The sequence below is a fragment of the Trichosurus vulpecula genome, chromosome 3 (genome assembly GCF_011100635.1).
Source record: "Trichosurus vulpecula isolate mTriVul1 chromosome 3, mTriVul1.pri, whole genome shotgun sequence".
Taxonomy (NCBI): domain Eukaryota; kingdom Metazoa; phylum Chordata; class Mammalia; order Diprotodontia; family Phalangeridae; genus Trichosurus; species Trichosurus vulpecula.
This window is the reverse complement of record NC_050575.1, coordinates 353,007,442-353,028,233: the sequence shown is the minus strand read 5'-3', so window position 1 is coordinate 353,028,233 and position 20,792 is coordinate 353,007,442.

Below are 20,792 nucleotides of genomic sequence, written 5' to 3'. Positions count from 1 at the left end.
GCTCTGCCCAGCTCCTGGTCTGGTTGGTTTGTGCTGCTCACACTGGGCTCTGCTCTGCTCTGCTTCACTCCCAGCTCCATGCAGGAAAGACCTCACCTAGCAACCATCCAAGCTGTCCTGGGCTGGAGCCCTGCTTCCCTCTGCTATTTTGTGGGTTCTGCAGTTCTAGAATTGGTTCAGAGCCATTTTTATAGGTTTTTGGATGAACTTGGCAGGGAGCTCACACTAGTCCCTGCTTTCCAGCCTCCATCTTGGTTCCGCCTCTCCTAGGAATATTGTTGCCAAATTCCAGAGCTCTCAGATCAAGGAGAAAATACTGTAAGCAGCCAGAAAGAAACAAATTGAGTATTGTGGAAACACAATTAGAATAACACAAGATCTAGCAGCTTCTACATTAAGGGATTGAAGGGCTTGCAATATGGTATTCTGGAGGTCAATGGATTTCCCATTAAAACCAAGAATCACCTACCCAGCAAAACTGAGTATCATGTTCCAAGGCAAAATATTGAGTTTCAGTAAAATGGAGGACTTTCATGCTTTCTCAGTGAAAATACCAGAGCTGAATAGAAAATTTGACTTTCAAACACAAGAATCAAGAGAAGCATGTAAAGGTAAACAAGAAAAAGAAATCATAAGGAACTTGCTAAAGTTGAACTGTCTTGTTTACATTCCTACATGGAAAGATGATGTGTGTAATTCATGAGACCTTTCTCAGTATTAGGGTAGCTGAAGCCAATATACATACATACATACATGTATATGTATATGTATATATATATATACACATATATACATATATATATATATATGTACACATATAGACAAAGGGCACAAGGTGAGTTGAATATGAAGTTATGATATCTAAAAAAAGCAAATTAAGGAATGTGAGAGGAATGTATTGAGAGAGGGAGAAAGGGAGAGATAGAATGGGGTAATTATCTCGCATAAAAGTGGCAAGAAAAAGCAGTTCTTTAGGAAGGGAAGAGGGAGCAGGTGAGGGGAATGAGTGAATCTTGCTCTCATCGGATTTCACCTGAGGAGGGAATAACATACACACTCAGTTGGGTATCTTACCCCACAGGAAAGAAGGAGGAATGAGATAAAAAGGGGGGGATGATAGAAGGGAGGGCAGATAAGGGGAGGAGGTAATCGAAAACAAACACTTTCAAAAAGGGACAGATTCAAGGGAGAAAATTGAATAAAGGCAGATAGGATAGGAAGGAGGAAAACATAGTCAATCTTTCACAACATGAATGTTGTGGAAGGGTTTTGCATAATGATACACATGTGACCTATGTTGAATTGCTTGCCTTCTTAGGCAGGGTGGGTGGGGAGGGAAGAGGGGAGAGAATTTGGAACTGAAAGTTTTAAAAACAGACGTTCAAAAAAAACTTTTTGCATGCAACTAGGCATAGAAAGCTATATTTTCCTACAAGAAAGTAAGGGAAAAAGGGATAGGGAAGAATGGGGTAACAGAAGGGAGGGCTGACTGAGTGTTCAGTTAAGCTAAGTTAGGTTTCGATTCAGATTCACGCTGGCAATAAGGCATACTCCCAAGAGAACATGGTTTTTATTGTAAGACAGGGGAAATACTCTAATAAACAGTTAAAACAACAAAGACATAGCCACAAATAACATAGATTCATCACCTCTCAGGGGAACTCAAGCACTTGAGCTCAAAGCTGAGGGGGGAGTGCCGGTTTACATAGCCCAGCTTGCTCAAGGCCCAAGAGGGATACTGGTCCCCATGGGTGAGATCCCACTCGCTTGTTCCATGCGGGGACTTTTATATCATCCTAAACATGGAAGGCTTACTGCTAACTGTCCTGGATGTTCCCAGGCAGTGAGGGTATCCACTCCCCTCTGGAGGGGAAGATCTTGTCAATCATTTCATTTTTGAGAACTGGCTAGGTCCTCAAGAAGCAGTTTCAGAATTTCCTATCCTTTGTTCAAGACCTGTCTCCCAGTGGAAGTGTATTTAACTCTTTGTTTGGGCCTATCAGCCAGAGAGGAATGTCTGAGATGTTCATTCTTATTGAACGTTTAGAGGAATGTCTGATTCTTTATTCCAAGACAGAATGATCTTGCAGGAGCTGGGGAATGGGGGGAAGGAAGAAAAGCCGGGCTTACAGTATAATATGCAAGGTGTTCTATAATGATTTATCCTTCACTAGGGAATGGGGCAACCAGAATATATGCTGTCTTGGAGTGGAGAGGGAGGGTAGAAATGGGGAGAAAATTTGTAATTCAAACTCTTGTGAAAATCAATGCTGAAAACTAAAAAAAAATTAATTAAATTAAATAAAATAAAAAAGAAAAGAAAGAAATGTTAGCTTTAGCAATAAAAGAAGAAGAAGAAATTGAAGGAATTAGAATAGGCAATGAGGAAATAAAACTGTCATTCTTTGCCAATGATATGGTGGTATACTTAGAGAATCCACTAAAATTACTTTAAACAATTCACAGGTTGAGACAAGTTGCAGGATATAAGATAAACCCACATAAATCATCAGCATGTATTATCAACAAAGCCAAGCAGCCAAAGATAGAAAGAGAAATTTCCTTAAAAGTAACTATAGGCAATATAAAATATTTGGGAGTCTATCTGCCAAGATGCAAACAGGAACTATATTAACAGAATTACAAAATACATTTCACCCAAATAAAGTCAGGATCTAAATAATTGGAAAGGTATCAGTTGCTCACAGGTAGACCAAGCTAATATAATAAAAATGACAATTCTACATAAATTAATTTACTTATTCATGGCCACTCTAAAAAACTACCAAAAAATACTTTGAGAACTAGAAAAAAATAATAAAATTATTCTGGAAGTACAAAATGTCAAGAATATCAAGGGATTTCATGAAAAAATGCAAAGGAAGGTAGACTAGCTGTATCAAATCTGAAACTATGGTATATAGTGGCAATCATCAAAACTATTTGGTACTAGCTAAGGAAGAGAGTGGTGGATCAATAGAATAGGTTAGTTACATGAGGCAAAGTAGTCAATGACTATAAAAGTCTAATGCTTGATAAACTCAAAGACCCCAGCTTCTTGGATAACTATTCACCTTTTGACAAACTGCTGGAAGAACTAGAAAATATTATGGCAGAAACTAGGCATAGACCAACATCTCACACTTTATACCAAGATAAGGTCAAAATTGGTACATGATTTAGACATAAAGGGTGATAACATAAACAAATTAGGAGGACAAGGAATAGTTTACTGTGAGAACCACAGAGAAGGGAAGAATTTATTGCCAAACAAAAAAGAACATCATGAAATGAAAAATAGATAATTTTTCATTATATTAAATTAAATAGGTTTTATACAAACAAAACCAATGAAACCAAGATTACAAGTAAAACAGAAAGGTGGGAAACAATTTCTCTAGACAATGTTTCTGATAAAGGCCTCACTTCTCAAATATATAGAGAAATGAGTAAAATTTATAAGAATACAAATAACTCCCCAATCGATAAGTTATCAAAGGATAGGAACAGGCAGTTTCCAGATGAAGAAATTTAAGCTATCTACAACCATATGAAAAATGCTCTAAATCACTATTGATTAGAGAAATGCAAATTAAAACAATTCTGAGGTACCACCTCACATCTATCAGACTGGCTACTGTGACAGAAAAGAAAAATGATAAATGTTGGAGATGTAGGAAAATAGGAACAATAAGGCATTGCTGGTGAAATTGGGAACTGATCCAAACATTCTGGAGAGCAATTTGGAAATATGCCCAAAGGACTATGAAACTGTGCATACCCTTTGATCCAGCAATACCACTACTACATCTGTTTCCCAAAGAGATCATAAAAAAGGGAAAAGGACCCACATGTACTAAAATATTTATAACAGCTCTTTTTGTGGTGGCCAAGAACTGGAAATTGAGGGGATGCCCATCAATTGGGGAATGGCTGAATAAGTTGAGGTGTATAAATATAATGGAATACTATTGTACTATAAGAAAAGATGAGCAGGGGGATTTCAGAAAAACCTTGAAAGACTTACATGAACTGATGCTGAGTGAAGCATGCAGAACCAGAAAACATTGTACATAGTAATGGCAACATTGTGTGATTATCAGCAATGATAGTCTTCGCTCTTCTCAGCCATCTCCAAGACAATTCCGAAAGACTCATGATGGAAAGCACTATCCATATCCAGAGAAAGAATTATGGAGTGTGAATGTGGACCAAAGCATACTATTTTCATTTTTCTTGTTTTATTTTTTAATTTCTCATGGCTTTTCCCTTTTGTTCTGAGGCTTGTTTCACAACATCACTAATGCAGAAATATGTTTAACATGGTTGTACGTGTATAACCTATATCAGATTGCTTTCTCTGTTAGGAAAGAGGAAAGGAAGGAAGGGAGGGAGGAAAATTTGGAACCCGAAAGATTACAAAAATAAATGTTGAAAACTCATTACAAGTAATTGGAAAAATATTATTAAGTGCAAAAACAAGAAAAAAAGAAAGAAAAAAAAAAGGCAGAGCAGCAAATGCAGAATGGAGTAAGTCTAAAGTACAATTTCTAAATGAAGATATTGGGAATATGGCTGCTCATCTATCCTATAGCCCTTCAGAAGGGAGATAGTGTCAATCAGACCTTGAATTAGCAACAAGGTGATGCGATTAGAGGTAATAAGCTTAATACTATGTGCCAGGCACTGTACTTAAGCACTTTACAAATGTTACCTCATTTGATCCTCACAACAACCTGGGAGTCAAGTGCCCTTCCCCATTTTTACAATTGAGAATGTTGGCAAACTGGTTAAGTGGCTTGCCCAGAGTCACAAGCTCGTATCTTAGGCTAGATTTGAACTCAGATCTTTCTGACTCCAGCTCTAGAACCCTATCCACCGTGCCTCCTGGCTGCCTCTAAAGAAGAGACAGAATTTGACTCTATACTTCTGGACTATTTCCATTGTATCATACTGCTTCTTTTTTGCAACGTGTTTAGTGCTAAGCTCTTAAGAAAACAAAGTTTACTGGCTAGTACTTAGAACTTTCAGAGGACCAAGATGACTTTAAATTTAAAAGTGAACAAATAAAAAATAAAGACTTTTCCTACTAAATAAGATAGAACTGCTGCAACAATTTTCTAAAACAATATTAAAAATAGTTTTGGTTATGCCATATGTCACAGGTTTAACAACATTTTTCCCCTTCTGTTTTGCAATTGTGTTTCCTGCTTTTAGTTATCTCTTAGGCTTCAGTGCTAACTAACTTGGAAAGCATATACTCCTCTCTTATTGTGAGTCACCCGGCTGCAGCATTTTTGCCTTCACATGGTACAGGGAGATAGGGGCTGCTTTTTCATCTAGGAGATATTAGTCTAGGAAAGCAGGTATAAAATCCATTCTTCTGAAGTGAGTAGGTACAAGGGCATTGCATTGTAGATGTGATGCAACCTCAGGGGCAGCCCATATAACCCAAACAATCATAGCTACCACAGGAGAAATAGAATGTCCACTGCAAAAGGATCTAGGATTTAGAAAGTATTTTTTGTTTTAAAAAAGCAACCATAACAAGAATATAGGCTAGTGTTTAAAGTAGTATAGGAAAGATTGTGCTGGGCTTGGAATCAGAAATACCCACATTTGACATCACATCTCTAATACTTAAAGCTTTATGGCTTAGTATAGGCCAATCATTTAATCTCTACAAGCCTCAGATATCCCATTAAGATATATTTACTGAGTAATAGATGTACTGAGATACGGTTAGGGAAGAGATTTCTCTCTAAGGAGTGCCCCCCATTGAAGACCTTTCGTATATTTGGGTATTCATATAATTGTCTAGTTCTTTATTCAGTCACTTAATAAGTATTTTTGAAGTATCAATTGTATAACAAATTATCAATTGGACATGAAGTTATCAATTTGACCATCAATTGAGAATCACATGTGCTGAGTCCTATGTTAGGCCCTGAGAGAATACAAAGAGAAATAACAAATAATCTCTGGTATAGAGGACATTGCAGGGAAGAAGGAAAAAGTAAGGTGCTTAAGGTAGGGGAAAATTCTGAAAATAATAAATATGCATAAAGTTGAGTGGAGGTTTGAACCAGGGAGATCTCAAACAAACTGGATGTATGAGAAAGTTTATGAAAAACATGGAAGCTGATAGAATTTAAACTGGCATTTGAAGGAATTCCATAGGTATGAAGTTGGGGTTCATATGGGCTGGGGGGGTGGATATTTTGCTTTCTTCAAATATTGATACATAGAAAAGTATGCAACTGTATTTGTTGTTTACTAGAAAAAAAAGATTTTAAAGACAAGGTGAAGGCTTCCTTAGGATTGTAACTCCTGTGTCAGAGGCTTTTATGTGACATGAAGTCCTTAGAACTGGGATGATTCTCACCTTTCTGCATGTTTCCTACTCTCCCAAAGTCTAGCAACCTCGTTTTGTGGTGCCACCCAGTCTGCTGTGAACAATTCCCCTTAGGATAAAATATGGTTCAGTTCAATAAAGAGAATGCGAAGCTAAGTTCAGGGTACTATGTTTGATTTTAAACTATGACATCATTAGTTAGTAAGCAAGGGAAAGTTACATACCTCTTTGTTGCCAGAATTTCCTCATCTGTTAAATGGAATAATAATACTTCAGTAGGTAGTTCACAAGCTTGTTGTGACAAAAGGGCTTGGCAAACCTCAAAAAAAAGTGCTATTCAGGTATTGATTACTCCACTGTTTAAAATACAGTTTGTCTTATGGAAATTTCTTGAGCTTTTCAATTTATTTTTAATGCAGAACTAAAATACAAATGTAATTTTTTTCTCTGACCAACAATTATTGAGTGATATGTATTTAGATATGTTATGGATCTAATGAGATAACGTTAAGTGCTTTACAAACCTTAATGAGTTTTGTAAATGCTACCTATTATTATGATTTGATACCCTAGATCAGAAGGCCCAGCCTAGTGAATTATTAGTATACTATAAGCCTCACAAGAAAGGCATTTGGATGTTACAGTGAATGGAATGTTGGATTTGTGGTCAAGAAGTTCAGATTCTCCCTCCCTTGCTATATTTGTGACCCTAGACAATTCATTAAACCTCCTTCATCTATAAAATGGAGATAATGATTTCTGACCTCACAGAATTATTGTCAATATCAAATTAGAATGCTTCTAAAGTGTTTTTACAAACATTAAAAGTGGTAAAGAAATGCTAGCGATCATTGTTATGGCTACTACTAATGTTGCTGTTGTTCCGTCATTTCACTCATGTCCAACACTTTGTGACTCCAATTGTGTTTTTCCTGGCAAAGATACTGGAATGGTTTGCCATTGCCTTCTCCAGCTCATTTTACAGATAAGGAAACTGAGACAAAAAGTGTTAAATGCCTCTCCCAGTGTCACACAGTTTACCAACCTATCTGAGGTCATATTTGAATTCAGGAAAATGGATCTTCCTGAGTCCAGGGCCCACACTCTATCTGCTGCATCACCCAGCTGCACTACTAATATGGATAAATTTCAATTCTAGTAGTGATTTGCTCAATAACCACCAAATATCTCTGAGGGTCTAGGATTTCCTATTTTTGAACTAGACATTTCTTCAATTTTACCTTGTGGCTGAATATATGAAATATATATATATATATATATATATATAATATATACACATATGTATATATATATGTATATATGCACATACATACACGTGCACACACACATATATATACATATATACACACATACATATACATATATATACACACACATATATACATACACACACACACACACACACACACACACACACACACACACACACACACATATATATACACACATGTATACGTAAATGAAAGCAAAGCGCAGGATGTAGGTTTTGTGGCTCTGCTCCCTGTTCAACAGCATTTCTGGCCACTTCAGAAGCAGAGGTAGGTTTATTCCTATATTCTCACACATTGCCTTTTTGTGCAGTCCACTTACAATCCTAGTTTTTTTCTTTATATTTCTCTAGCCTGAACTGTGCAGCCAGAATTGAAAAAAATATTCTAAATGTGGCCTGACCAGGGAAGAATACTATATCAATGTCACTTCTTTCATTCTGTCCAGAATGCCTCTCAATACCATCTAAGACCTTATTACTATTCTTGCTTGCAGTTTCATATTGTTGATTTTTATTGGGCTTACAATCCACTAAACCCTCTGGCTGTGTCAGTCAATCAATAAACATTTATTTAGCTCCTGCTATGTACCAGGCACTATGTTAAGCAGTGGGAATACACTAAAATGAAAAGAGACAAACCCTGCTCTCACAGAACTCGTAGTCCAAGGGGGAAGAGGTTCTTTTCATATAAGCTATTGTCTAGGGCTAGGCATAATCTTCCCCATCCTGGACTTTTGCATTTCATATTTTGAATACAAGCACTTTAAGGACTTTAAATTTATCAAAATTAAGTTTCATTTGCATTAGATTCAACCCATCATTCTAGCTAGTCAAAATATTTTTTAATCCCAATTCTGTCATCCAACATTTGGCGCCCAGATTCCTCTCATCTATAAATTTGAAAAGAATGTCATTTAAACCCTTTATCAAAGTCATTGATAAAAATGTTGAGCAGAATAGGTCTAAGGACAAAAGAGCGCCATGTGCTTCATTAGTGTCAGTCTTCCCAAATTGACCTCAGTCCACTAATCAACACTCTTTGTGTGAAATCATTCAACCAGTTTAGAATCTGCTGAATTGTATTATGATCTAGCTAATGCATTTCTTTCTTGTTCAAGGAATACCATGAGATAATTTTTCAAAATGCCTTGATGCTATCTATTGCCTTCCACTGAGAATGATATTAACACTGTGAAAAGAGGAACTGTTATTAGCATGGCTAATGGATTCCACCTGATGCAATGAAATAGAATAATTCATGTGGCTATGACTGCAAAGGAAAAGGATCAAAAGAAAATTGGCGTGAGAGGAACATTGCAAACAATAAATCTATAGGCTGGACTAGATGCTATCTGAGGTCCTTTCCAAATCTGAGATTCAGTGATTCTCCAACCTTTTCCTATGCTAATTTTGTCATCTGCTTTTAGAACTAGTCATCTAATACATCCAAGAATAGTTGCATTGGGAAAAATGTGTCTTTGCTTCCTCTTTTCTCACTCTCTTCTAAAACCCCTTGTAATCTTCCCTTCCTATATCCTCATTCAACTGAAGATAATCTCTCTAAATTTAGCAGTGATCTCTTAATTGCCAAAGCCATTTTCTTCTTTTTAATCCTTATCCTTCTTGTGCTTTGTATACATTTGATACTTTTGACCGCCTTCTCTTTTTTTATACCTTCCCTCCCTCTCTGGGGTTTCATGACTCTCCTCTCTCTTGGTTCTCCTCCTCCTTATCTGGAGTGGTTTGTCATTCTCTTCTCCAGCTCATTTTACAGATAAGGAGACTGAGACAAAAAAGTGTTAAATGCCTCTCCCAGTATCACACAGTTTACCAACTTATCTGAGGCCATATTTGAATTCAGGAGAATGGATCTTCCTGAGTCTCATCTATAAATTTGAAGAGAATGTCATTTAAACCCTTTACCAAAGTCATTGATAAAAATGTTGAGCAGAATAGGTCCAAGGACAGAAGGGCGCCATGTGCTTCATTAGTGTCAGTCTTCCCAAATTGACCTCAGTCCGCTAATCAACACTCTTTGTGTGAAATCATTCAACCAGTTTAGAATCTGCTGAATTGTATTATGATCTAGCTAATGCGTTTCTTTCTTGTTCAAGGAATATCATGAATCTCCATCTCTGTCCTGCCCCGTAAGTGTGGGTACCTCTTCCTAGCTTCTCTTCTTTTTGTGCTCTCTACTCTCCCGCTTGGTTACCACATTAGCTCCCATTTTGTTGTGATATCTATGCAGATATTTATCTAGTCTCTGCCTGTCTCCTGAGTTGCATTGACCAATGGCTGCATCACCAATTGCTTGTCAGGCATTTTGAACTGGGTGTTTCAGCAGCATCTCAACTTATAATGTGCAAAACAGAACACATCATCTCCCCCCCCCCAAAAAAAAAACTATTACTTAAGTTTGGAACTAGATGGTACAGTGGATGGTGGGCCTGGAATCAGAAAGACTCATCTTCCTCAGTTCAAATCTGGCCTCAGACATTTATCAACTGTGTGACCCTGGGCAAGTCACTTAACTCTGTTTGTCTCAGTTTTCTCATCTGTAAAATGAGCTGGAGAAATAAATAGCAAACCCCTCCAGTATCTTTGCCAAAAACAAACAAACAAACAAACAAACAAACAAACAAACCAACCTGAAATGGGTTCCAAAAGAGTAGACAAAACAAAAAATGGCTCAACAACAAAAACAATGAATTACTGAATTTTACTATTACTTCTAGTACCACAGGATATCAACTATGATGTCATACACAGTTTGTCTTTCTCACTCACCCTATATATCCAGTCATTTGCCAAATTTGGTGATTATTTTTTTCCAAAATCTCTCTAATCCCTTTTTATTCATTCATATAGCTAAGAACCTAGTATAGGACTTCATTTTCTCTATCCCATATTATTGTGACATTAACTAATTGTTCCCCCTGCTTCAAGTCTCTTCCCAACACAGTCTATCCTCCATGTGGAGCCAGAGTAATTCACCTAAAGTGGGAGTCTGGCCATGTCATCCATTGATCCAATGAATTCCAATAGTTCCCCAAGATGGGGAGCTACAATTTTTTTGGCAGTTAAAGCTCTTAACTACTTGGTCTTTTCCTTCCCTTCAGGTCTTCTTAAATTCTGCTTCCCTCTGTGCATTCTATGATCCAGCCATACTGGTCTTCTTGCTGACCCTCACACTTCTTCCATGTTCCCTCCCTATGCTTTGCATTCACTGTTGCCCATGCTTGAATGCTTTTCCTGACAACCTTTGATTCATCCAGTTCCTGGATTCCTTTAGGATCCAGCCCAAGGGCTCGTCCAAGAGGCCTTTCTTGGTTTCCTCAGTTGATAGTCTCCTAATAACTGAGGATGCCTTCCACATAAATTGTATTTACCTTATGTTTTCTAATCAACTATGCTGTCTTATCCTAGAATGATATCTTCTATAGGGAAAGGACCATGTCTGGTTTTTTTTTTCTTTTTTTCCCAGTGTCTGGCACATAATCAATTTTTAATCATTATTTGCCAATCAATGAATAGAAAGAAAAATTCTCATTAAATTGATCCTTTATTTTCTTCCTAATTATTCCTCACCTAAATTCTCTCATGCATAGTCTCTCCCCATCCTGTTTTTTGGTTCCTCACATAGGAGCATATATTTTTGATACATACTACTTCACCATATCCTATTATTTAATATTTTCCTTTTTAATAAGTTATATGATTCTACTGCTATATTACAGATTCACCCTACAAATTCCCAAATTTCTATTTATGGTCATTTTTGCTCCCTAGGTATACAATATCTAGTTTACCTTATTACCCATACTTTCTGTATTTGTGAATAAATATGTGAGGCAATGAAATGTATTACTGCCTTTTTCTTCATATTGTGTCCTGTAAATTATGGAACATCACCACTGCCATTCTTTCCTTCTGTCCAATTTGTTCTTATGTCCTATGGTACCCCTATGTTAGGATCATCTTAGATGGTAACAACATCTAAGATCCCTGCCAAGCAGTTCCAAAAGACTCGTGATGAAAAATGCCATCCACATCCAGAGAAAGAACTGATAGACTGAATGCAGATTACAACATACTATTTTCACTTTATATATGCATGTATATATATATGTATACTCCCATATATGTATATATATATATGTGTGTGTGTATTCATGTATATTTTTCTTTTAGTCTGTTTCTTCTTTCACATGACTAATATGGAAATATGTTTTACCTGATTCCACATATATTACCTATATCGAATTGCTTACCATCCTAGGGAAGGGTAAGGAAGGGAGGGAGGAATGAAATGTGGAATTCAATTTTACTGAATGAATGTTAAAAATGTCTTTACTTGTAATTAAGAAAAAATGAAATATTACTTTAAAAAAAAGTTCCTATCACATAGGCTAGGCTAGATCCTGATTAAAGGGAAATTGATCCAGATAATTACAGCTTGAACTTTTGTTATATCTACTTGGCTCCCTAAATTAAAAAAAAAAACCTTAGCACATGAGGAATCGGACACTCATCAGGACTGATACAAGATTTTGACCAGCTTTCTCATGCCCATTTGGAAACGGTGCTGCACGCAAGTGAATGGATGTTGTACCCTTTCTGAGTATATTTTCCATGCCATTATTAAGTAATCTATATCTTGTGAAATGTTTGATTTCCTAAATATGTTTTATTTTGTTCCAATTCTGAACTTGAGCCAGTAGAACAAGCTAAGTCAGACTTATCTCTGAAAAAATAGACTTTAATTATTTTGTGTGACCAGTTTTCTTCACCCTCCATTTTTACTTTAACATTCCTTATCAGAACCACAAATCTCTTGGCAAACACATTCTTTCCAACCCTAATTAGATTCCATCCATCTCTGACCAAGAGCCTGATATTCCAATATCTTAAGCAATGGTCCAGAAAAACAAATTCTGTTCCCTGACAATGCATCCTAATCAGCCCCATATCCTATTTTCTTTTCTAAAGCCCTTCCCTTCATTCCATAGTAATGATAGAAATATCACTTGTAAACCTAAGGTCTTCTTTTCCTACCCTGAATTCCCATACCCCACAATTTGATATATCATATCAGAATTGATGTCTTGTAACAAGAATACATTCTCTAGGAGTATGTGAAGTACCTACCGGCCATTCAAATATGGCCAAACATGTCTACTTGCCTATGAACTCTCTTTGGCATTTAAATTCAGTATAACCCAGCTACTTCCTACCTTTTTGGTCTTAGTCTTTATTCACCTCCAATCACTCTACAATATAGCTACACTAGCCTACTCACAGTTCCTTGAACATGATGCTCTGTCTTCCAACTCTATGCCTTAGCAAAGGCTGCCTCCCATACCTGGGTTGTGCTGCCTTCTTTCTGTGTCTTAGTGTCTTTGCTTCCTGACTTAGCTCAAACTCTACCTTCTGCACCAAGCCTTTCCCTGTCCCCTCACCTGCTCATAATACCTGCCCCTCTGAAACTAACCTCCATCTACACTGTATATCTCTTGTATATAGCTATTTATTTATATGCTGTCAACCACTGTGTATTCACCTTGAAGACGAGCTGTTTGTTTGTTTTGCCTTTCTTTGAATCACTAGTGACAGGAAAGTTATTGCCTATGGTAAACAATAAATGTTTCCTGACCAGCATAGCCCTCAACAGGAAATCACCAAAAAGCAAGTTTCAGCTGTTGTTATTGTGGTTACCACTAGATTTTCTCTCTCCTGAGAAAACTTGCAAATCCTCATCATCATTCTGTGGAGCATGGGAAGATGCTTCCTCACCAGAGAGTCAATATAGGCCCTCTGAGAGAACTTCAAATGTAACTCCAAAGATTTAATGGAGCTTCCCTTGGTTCTCTTTCTCATTCTTCTACTATCCAGCCACCAGGCAGAGTTTAGATTTCTCCATGCTTCCTTGGATTCCTTTGTTTTCAAAAAAACAGAAGAAATTCTCCATCCCCTTCCCCTATTTTAGTAGGGAGAACAAACTACTATCAGTGAAGTTTATAGTTTTCTTCAAGTAAATCAAACCTGGTCATAAAGTCTGATCTTTGTGATGCATTGTATTAGGCTCTGTGTTAATCTTTTATATGTCTTTTATATAACTTTTTTGCATCAATGTTCATTTTAGATATTGGTCTATAGTTTTCTTTTTTCCTATTTTTAGTCTCACTAGTTTATATGTCACTACCATATTGTGTCAAGAAGGAACTTGATAGTTCCTTGCTTTACTATTTTTGTATATAGTTTCTATAGCATTGAAATTAATGCTTTTACTTAATTACTTAAAAATTTGATATATATGACTTGTGATTTCATTTGTTATTGTCCCCACCCACCCATCTTTGGGAGTTGATTCATGGCTTATTCAATTTCTTCCTAGATTGTTGTTTATTTTTTATTTTTAATTTTTGCTCAGTTAATTTGGACATTTTATTTTTTCATAAATTTCCATTCATTTAATTTTTGTTGTTGGTTTAATTGACATATAGTTACGGAATAATTCCTAGTGAAATCCATTACTGCATATTCATTTTTGCTGAAACTTTTTTCTATTTTTGATAATAATAATTTAGTTTTTGTATTTGATTAATCAAATTAGGAAATTGTTTATTTAATCTTTTTGAAAATATCTCTAGTTAAATTCAATTTTTTATTTGTTTTTTCAATTTTATGTACAAATTCTTTCATTTTCTGGATTACTGTTTTGGTGTTTATTTCTGGTTTTTAAATTTATTTTTTTCAGTTATTGTTTAGTTGTTTGCCCAGTTCTTTTCCTGAAACAGTCTAATACCCCTACAACCTCCTCCTCATCCTGGAATATTTCTCTCCAAGGCACCAATCAGGTCATTTTCTTTTCATTATTTTCTAGCATCACTCTCATTTATTTTCACAATTTTTCCTCTAAGACTCTTATTTGCCTTCTAAAATAATTTTTGTGCTTTCTTTATGTCTTCAAGGAATTTTTTTGAGCTCCAGTCCAATCTGCATTTTTCTTTGAGGCTTTGTTTGTAACTGTTTTCTGTCTCATATTCTGCCTTTGTATCTTGATCTTCCCTGATACCATGTTAGCTTTTTATGTTCAAGTTCTTTTTGTTGTTTGTTTATTTTCCAGCCTATTTCTTGACTTTGAACTTTATGTTAAAGATAGCTCTGCTTATAGGGTGGGGGCCATTATCTCAAGCTTCAGGCTTTTTGTGCTACTGTTTTCAGAACTAGTTCTGGGAGTTCGATAGTTTTGGCTGCCTCCAAAGAGATGTGATCTGGAGAGAGATATTGTCACTGCTCTCCTTGTAAGTGCTGTGGTCCTTAACCAGGAAAGTTCTTTGCTCCCTTGCAGCCATAAGTACTAGCATTCTTCTCTGTTATGGAACTATGACTCAGACATACATGTGGGCAATGGTGTTGCCAAACAGCACTCAGTCCTGTGCTGCGTCCTAGCAAGACTCCTTTGTAATCTCTTTCTGAGCAGTTGTCCAAACCCCTTCATGTGTTGTTTTCCTACATTAGACTATATTTTTCCTATTTAGTATCTTTTTATTGTCTGTTTTTTCTTGTTGCCTGATCTCTGTGAAAGTCTTTGTATTTCAAGTATTATTATTTTTTTTTTTTTTGCTGTGAAGAACATACTATTAGCTTTTGCTTTTCAATTTGTTCTATTATCCTCTTTCATTTTAGAGTAAACTCATCCCATGTACCTTCACAGGTATGCTAGCTAATTGTTTCTTTTCCTTCATCCTATTTTCTTATTCTTATGTATTCTTTCTTTTCTCTTCATTATAGTTTCTTACTCTTTCTTTCCTTTTACTCCCCTTTTCACTATTCCTTCTTCAAGCTTAGGGCTTGTTTTACTTATTACTACCTAATCTATCTCTGACTGTACACTCCATTTTATACTTCTCTTTCCTCCTTCTGTGACTATCTATACTCCTGTTGAAGTGAGTATATTACTACAACAAAATGCGTATTTGTTCTGCCTCCTTTTGACCAGTTTAAATGAAAGTAAATTCAAATGATGCCTCTCTCACACTCCTTCCATATTTTTATATAGTTCTAATTGTTCTTGTTGTTTACATTAGAAAATAAATTCCCCCATCTTTCCTCCAGTTTTACTGTTTAGTGTATCTTTCCCATATCCATTTGCTTTTTTTTTGGCTTTTAGCAACTTCGAACATAGTAAAACTATGTTTTCTATTGAATTTGAATAACTGAATGACCTATTATAGTATTAGAATTCTAATAAGACTCCTTTTGTCATCCTTCTCCATTAATAATTTGAACAATGAATCTTTATAAAATATCCTTATATTGTTCACTTTTATTTACCTTTTCATTTTTCTGGAATTGCATTTAAAAATCATTTTAAGCTCTAGCTTTTTTTATCAAGAATGTTTGAAAGTTCTCCATTTCATTGAAGTTGCATTTTTCCTTTATTAGATTATATTCTTTTTCTTCTGGATGAGTTAGTTTTGGTTATAGATCTTTATTTTTGCCTTTGGAAAGATATTTTTATTTTCTCTGCTCCTTTATAGTACATATAGATTTTACCTCTCATGCAATCCTGAATGAGGTTCCTAAATATTTGAACTTTTTCTTTTCTTTCCGACTGTTTGCAATGTGTTTTATTTTGGGTGGGGTTGGAGGGAGGGAGCAGAAAGCTCTTGATTTTGCAGTAACATTCTTTACAGTTTAATGTAATCTTAGAGTATTTTTCAGAAGATGTGTTGGGGATTCTTTGTATTTTCTCATTACTCTCTTGTTTTAATTGATCTGGCCACAATTTCTTTCAGGATTTCTAGAAATATGATATCCAGGCTATTTTGGACCATGAATTTCAGGTTTCCAATGATTTTTAAGTTTCCTCTTTTCAATTAATTTTCTAGATTAGTTGTTTTTGAGGTGAAATACCACATATTTTCCTCTATTTTCTCAATTCTTGACTTTGCAGATTATGATTTGTCTCTCAGATTGACTTCTATATGATTTACTCTCATTTTGGGGGAATTAGATATTATGGTCAAGTTTTGTACCTTATATTAAACTTTCAATTCTTTTTCCAAGTGTCTGCTTTATAACTCTCATTTCTTTTACAATATGATTTTAAACAAAAAAAACTTGCTTCATTTCTTCTAGAAATTATAATTTCTCTTTTGGGATAACTGTGGGGTTTTTTCAGAAATTAAAGTTGCTTTTGAGTCATTCTCATCTTATGAGTTTGTGTCTTGATCAAAGTAAAATCGTAAAAGCTTCCTCTGCTATCCTTTCTTCCTGCACACAAGAAGGACCATCTTAGTTTTCTGTAATATATTCAGGAACAGCCAGTCATTTCTTTGTTATTTCCACTTATTTGCCCCCTTCTCTATGTTAAGTATGGTGTCTAGACTAACCTACTATATTTTTATCCTTCACACTTGTGCGCCTGAGCTTCACAATTGTTTACAAATAAGCCATATTATATGTGAGGAGTGCTTCCTTTTGAAGAAGTGAAACAACGAAAAAAAAAACATCTGAGGGTACTTCAAAGTGATCAGACCTCAGAGATAGTGTAATTTCAGGAACACAGTAATGGAATATTAAGGGCACTAGCCCTGGAGTCAAAGGATCTGAGTTCAAATCTAAGATTGCCCACATACCACCTGTGTGAATTTAGGTAAGTCACTCTCCCATTTGAATTTCAAGTTTCTCATATGTTAAAATGATATGGTTACATGAGGTTCTTTCTCAGGTCCATTTCCATTGTGATATGCATGATCTTATGACGTTTTACATGTACAAACACAATAAAACGAAGCACAATGCTTCACCACAGGTACACTAATATTTTATATTCCATAATTGCATTTAATTCATTTGGCTTTAGACTTTCACATCTATAAAAATGAAAATTTCCTTGAAAGAAATAAAAGAGTAGGTTGTATCAGCTGTGTATACCTTATTGTGAATGAGAATTTAATCTAATTCTTCAGAGTTTTTTTTTAATAAGGAAGAAAATAATATAAGTACAAAGACATTCATGTTCTGAAATTTGTGTGACAAATGAAAAAAACAGAAAGTCACAGGAACCCAAAGATAAACTAGGCTATTTTACAATTTTTGTCATATACTAGCCCTGATAGTGGCTGAGTAACAGCCCAGATAGGTGAATTTTCTCTACTTGAACCCTCATCTCTACCATAACCTTAAGCTGTGCCTCTGGACCTCCATGGTTTGACAGGAAATTTTTCACCTTGTCTCACTGGCCACAAGGCCTACCAGTTCCCTGTCTTCCATACCAGCAAATGCAAACCATCTATCCACTGTCCCCTTTCCCAATCCCCTTTTGTTTTCCCAACATTAGGCTATAAGCTCATTGACAGCAGGAATTATTTTGATTTCTTGCATTTGTATCCCTAGTATTTAACAGAGTGCCTGAGCCACGTTAAGGATTCCATATTCTATCTGTGTACCTATGAATCTGTGTATCTATGCATCTATCTATTTATTTATCTCTATTCTGTCCTATTCTACTCTGTTCTCTGCATACAAAATAGAGATCAACCAAATCTTAAGCTTCAGATAACAAAATAATTACTAGAGTGAATTCAGACTATGAGTGTAAGTTAAAATGAATGTTAATAGTCTCTGTCTATATATTTATTGATATACTCTAGAAGTTCATTGACTTTCAAATAATTTATTTCCTTTGTGTCGAATCAAAAAGTTAATCATCTAGTTCATCGAAGCCTAGCCAGAGAAACAGAGTTGGATTTTGTTGCAGTAGATATTTTAATCTTCTTAGAGAAAAGGAAGTGTTTCATCTACACATCACTTTGTTGATTTCTGGGCAGGATGCCTACAAAAATGGAGAAATTCCAAGACTGAGTAGAGAAGAAAAGATTAGCTCTGCATCTCTTCCAGAAATGTCTTCTAGAAAGCAACTATTTCTAAATGCTCTACTCATACTCAGTGATTTTTATAATATACACACATCCTGGGATGGGCTGAACAAGTTATGGTATGTGAATATAGTGGGATATTATTATGTCATAAGAAGTGATGAAAGTGATAGTTTAAAAGAAACCTTGGAAGACTTATATAAGGTGATATAGAGTGAGGTGAATATAACCAGGAGAATAAGGTCTATAATAGCAAGAGAATGGAAAGACAATTTTGGAAGAGAATGAAATGACCAGCAATGAATCCAGACAATCAATGATAATGCAGGCTTCATACTTCCTGCAAGGAAGTGAGAAGTAATGGTCTCAAGGTGCATACAAATACACACATAAATAATATACATATATGTGTGTCTATATGTGCATATGTGTATATTTATGTCTATATAGATAGATCTAGATCAAAATCTAGATGTAGATGCTAATGTGGGAATTTGCATCACTTGACTAACATATTTGCTGCATTACTTTTTGTTTCTTCCCTTTTTAATGGGAGTAAAGGAACTTGGGGAGAGAAAATGACTTTTTTGTTAATTGAAGAAAATCTAATTAAAAAAAAAGTTATGAGAGTGGCATTCAACTCCTTCTTCATTATCTTTTTTTTTTTTGCTTTTTTTTGGCAGGGCAATTGGGGTTAAGTGACTTGCCCAAGGTCACACAGCTAGTACATGTGTCAAGTGTTTGCAGTTGGATTTGAACTCAGGTCCTCCTGACTCCAGGGCCAGTGCTCTACTCACTGTGCCACCTAGCTAATCTCTCCTTTTACTATAAAGTTAGGAAGACTTGAGTTTCAATAGATCCTCAGATGCTTACTAGCTGTGTGACCCTGGGCAAGATTTTTATCCTCTGTGTGCTTCAGGTTTCTCATCTGTAAAATGGGGACAATAATGGAACTTACCTCTCAGGGTTGTTCTAAGGATCAAATGGGACAATTAGTTGTAACACACTTATCACAGTGTTTGATACATAGTAACGTTAGCTGTTGCTGTTCAATTACATTGTTGCATGGATGACATGTAGGAGGCCCTCTGAATGGTTTTATTCTGAACAACCAAGGAATGCCTGCACCAGGAGGTGAGGAATCAACCAGAAATTGTAGCCAGGGATAGCGCAGACTCATGTAGAAGGATAAGAATACAAAAGGACATCCATTTCTAAAATATCCATAAACTAAAAAAATAGTCTTTTTAATGCCAAGATTTGAAAAGCCATTTTTTTTCTTCCTCTGAGATCTTTTGTATTGAGGTAAACACTGAGTCCTACTGAGACCAACAGGCTGGTGCTGTAGTAAGAGTGCTGATTTAGACTCAAGGAACCTGGGTTTACATCTTGTGTTTGTCATTTGCTACCTTAGACCTTAGGCAACTCACAGGTCTCTTCTGTCTCTAAGACTGATTTTAGGAGAGGTTCCTTGGGGAACGGAGTTAAATGAAAAGATAATTATGAAGCTAAAATGAAAAAAAGTTATGAAAACCATCACTAACCCTATGTGCCCAGGGCTTACTCTCTGTGAAATGTGCATGTAAAACAAATGACTACATTTTTAGGCTCATTACATTTCCAATGTATCTGAATTCTTCCAGATAACCCTAGAGTTTAAAGGATCCTCTGAGTTCATCTAGTCTAATGCTATGACAACAATAATAATAATAGAAATAAAGAGCAATAAAACAGCTAACATTTATATAGTACTTTTGAGACTGCAAAGCAGTGCCCCTGTTATTGCATTTGATACAACAAACCTACAAAGTAGATTCTATTCTTATTATTCTCATTTTACAGAGGTTGAAACTTAGGCTAAGTGGTTAAGTGACAGCTAATAACTGTTTCAGTAGGATTTGAACTCAGGCCCTCCTGATTGAAAATCTATTATAAATACTGTCAATATGCTTCTGTATGAATACACCTACTATCAGAAAACTCGCTACCTCACAATTTCACTGATTACAGATTAAAACATTAATAATGGTCGAAGTATTTCCTAAATATTCTCTCTGCTACACTTATCCAGTGTTCTTTTTTATATCCTCTGGAAACTACCAGAATAAACAAAATACTTCTTCAACATGAAAGGCCATCACAGCAAAATTAATCTCCCTTATAAGTTTTTTCTCTTCTGGTATCAGCACCTCTAATTTTTTCAATCCCTGTTCATACATGTAATTTTGAGTTTCCTCATTGTCCTGGTGACCCTCTTCTG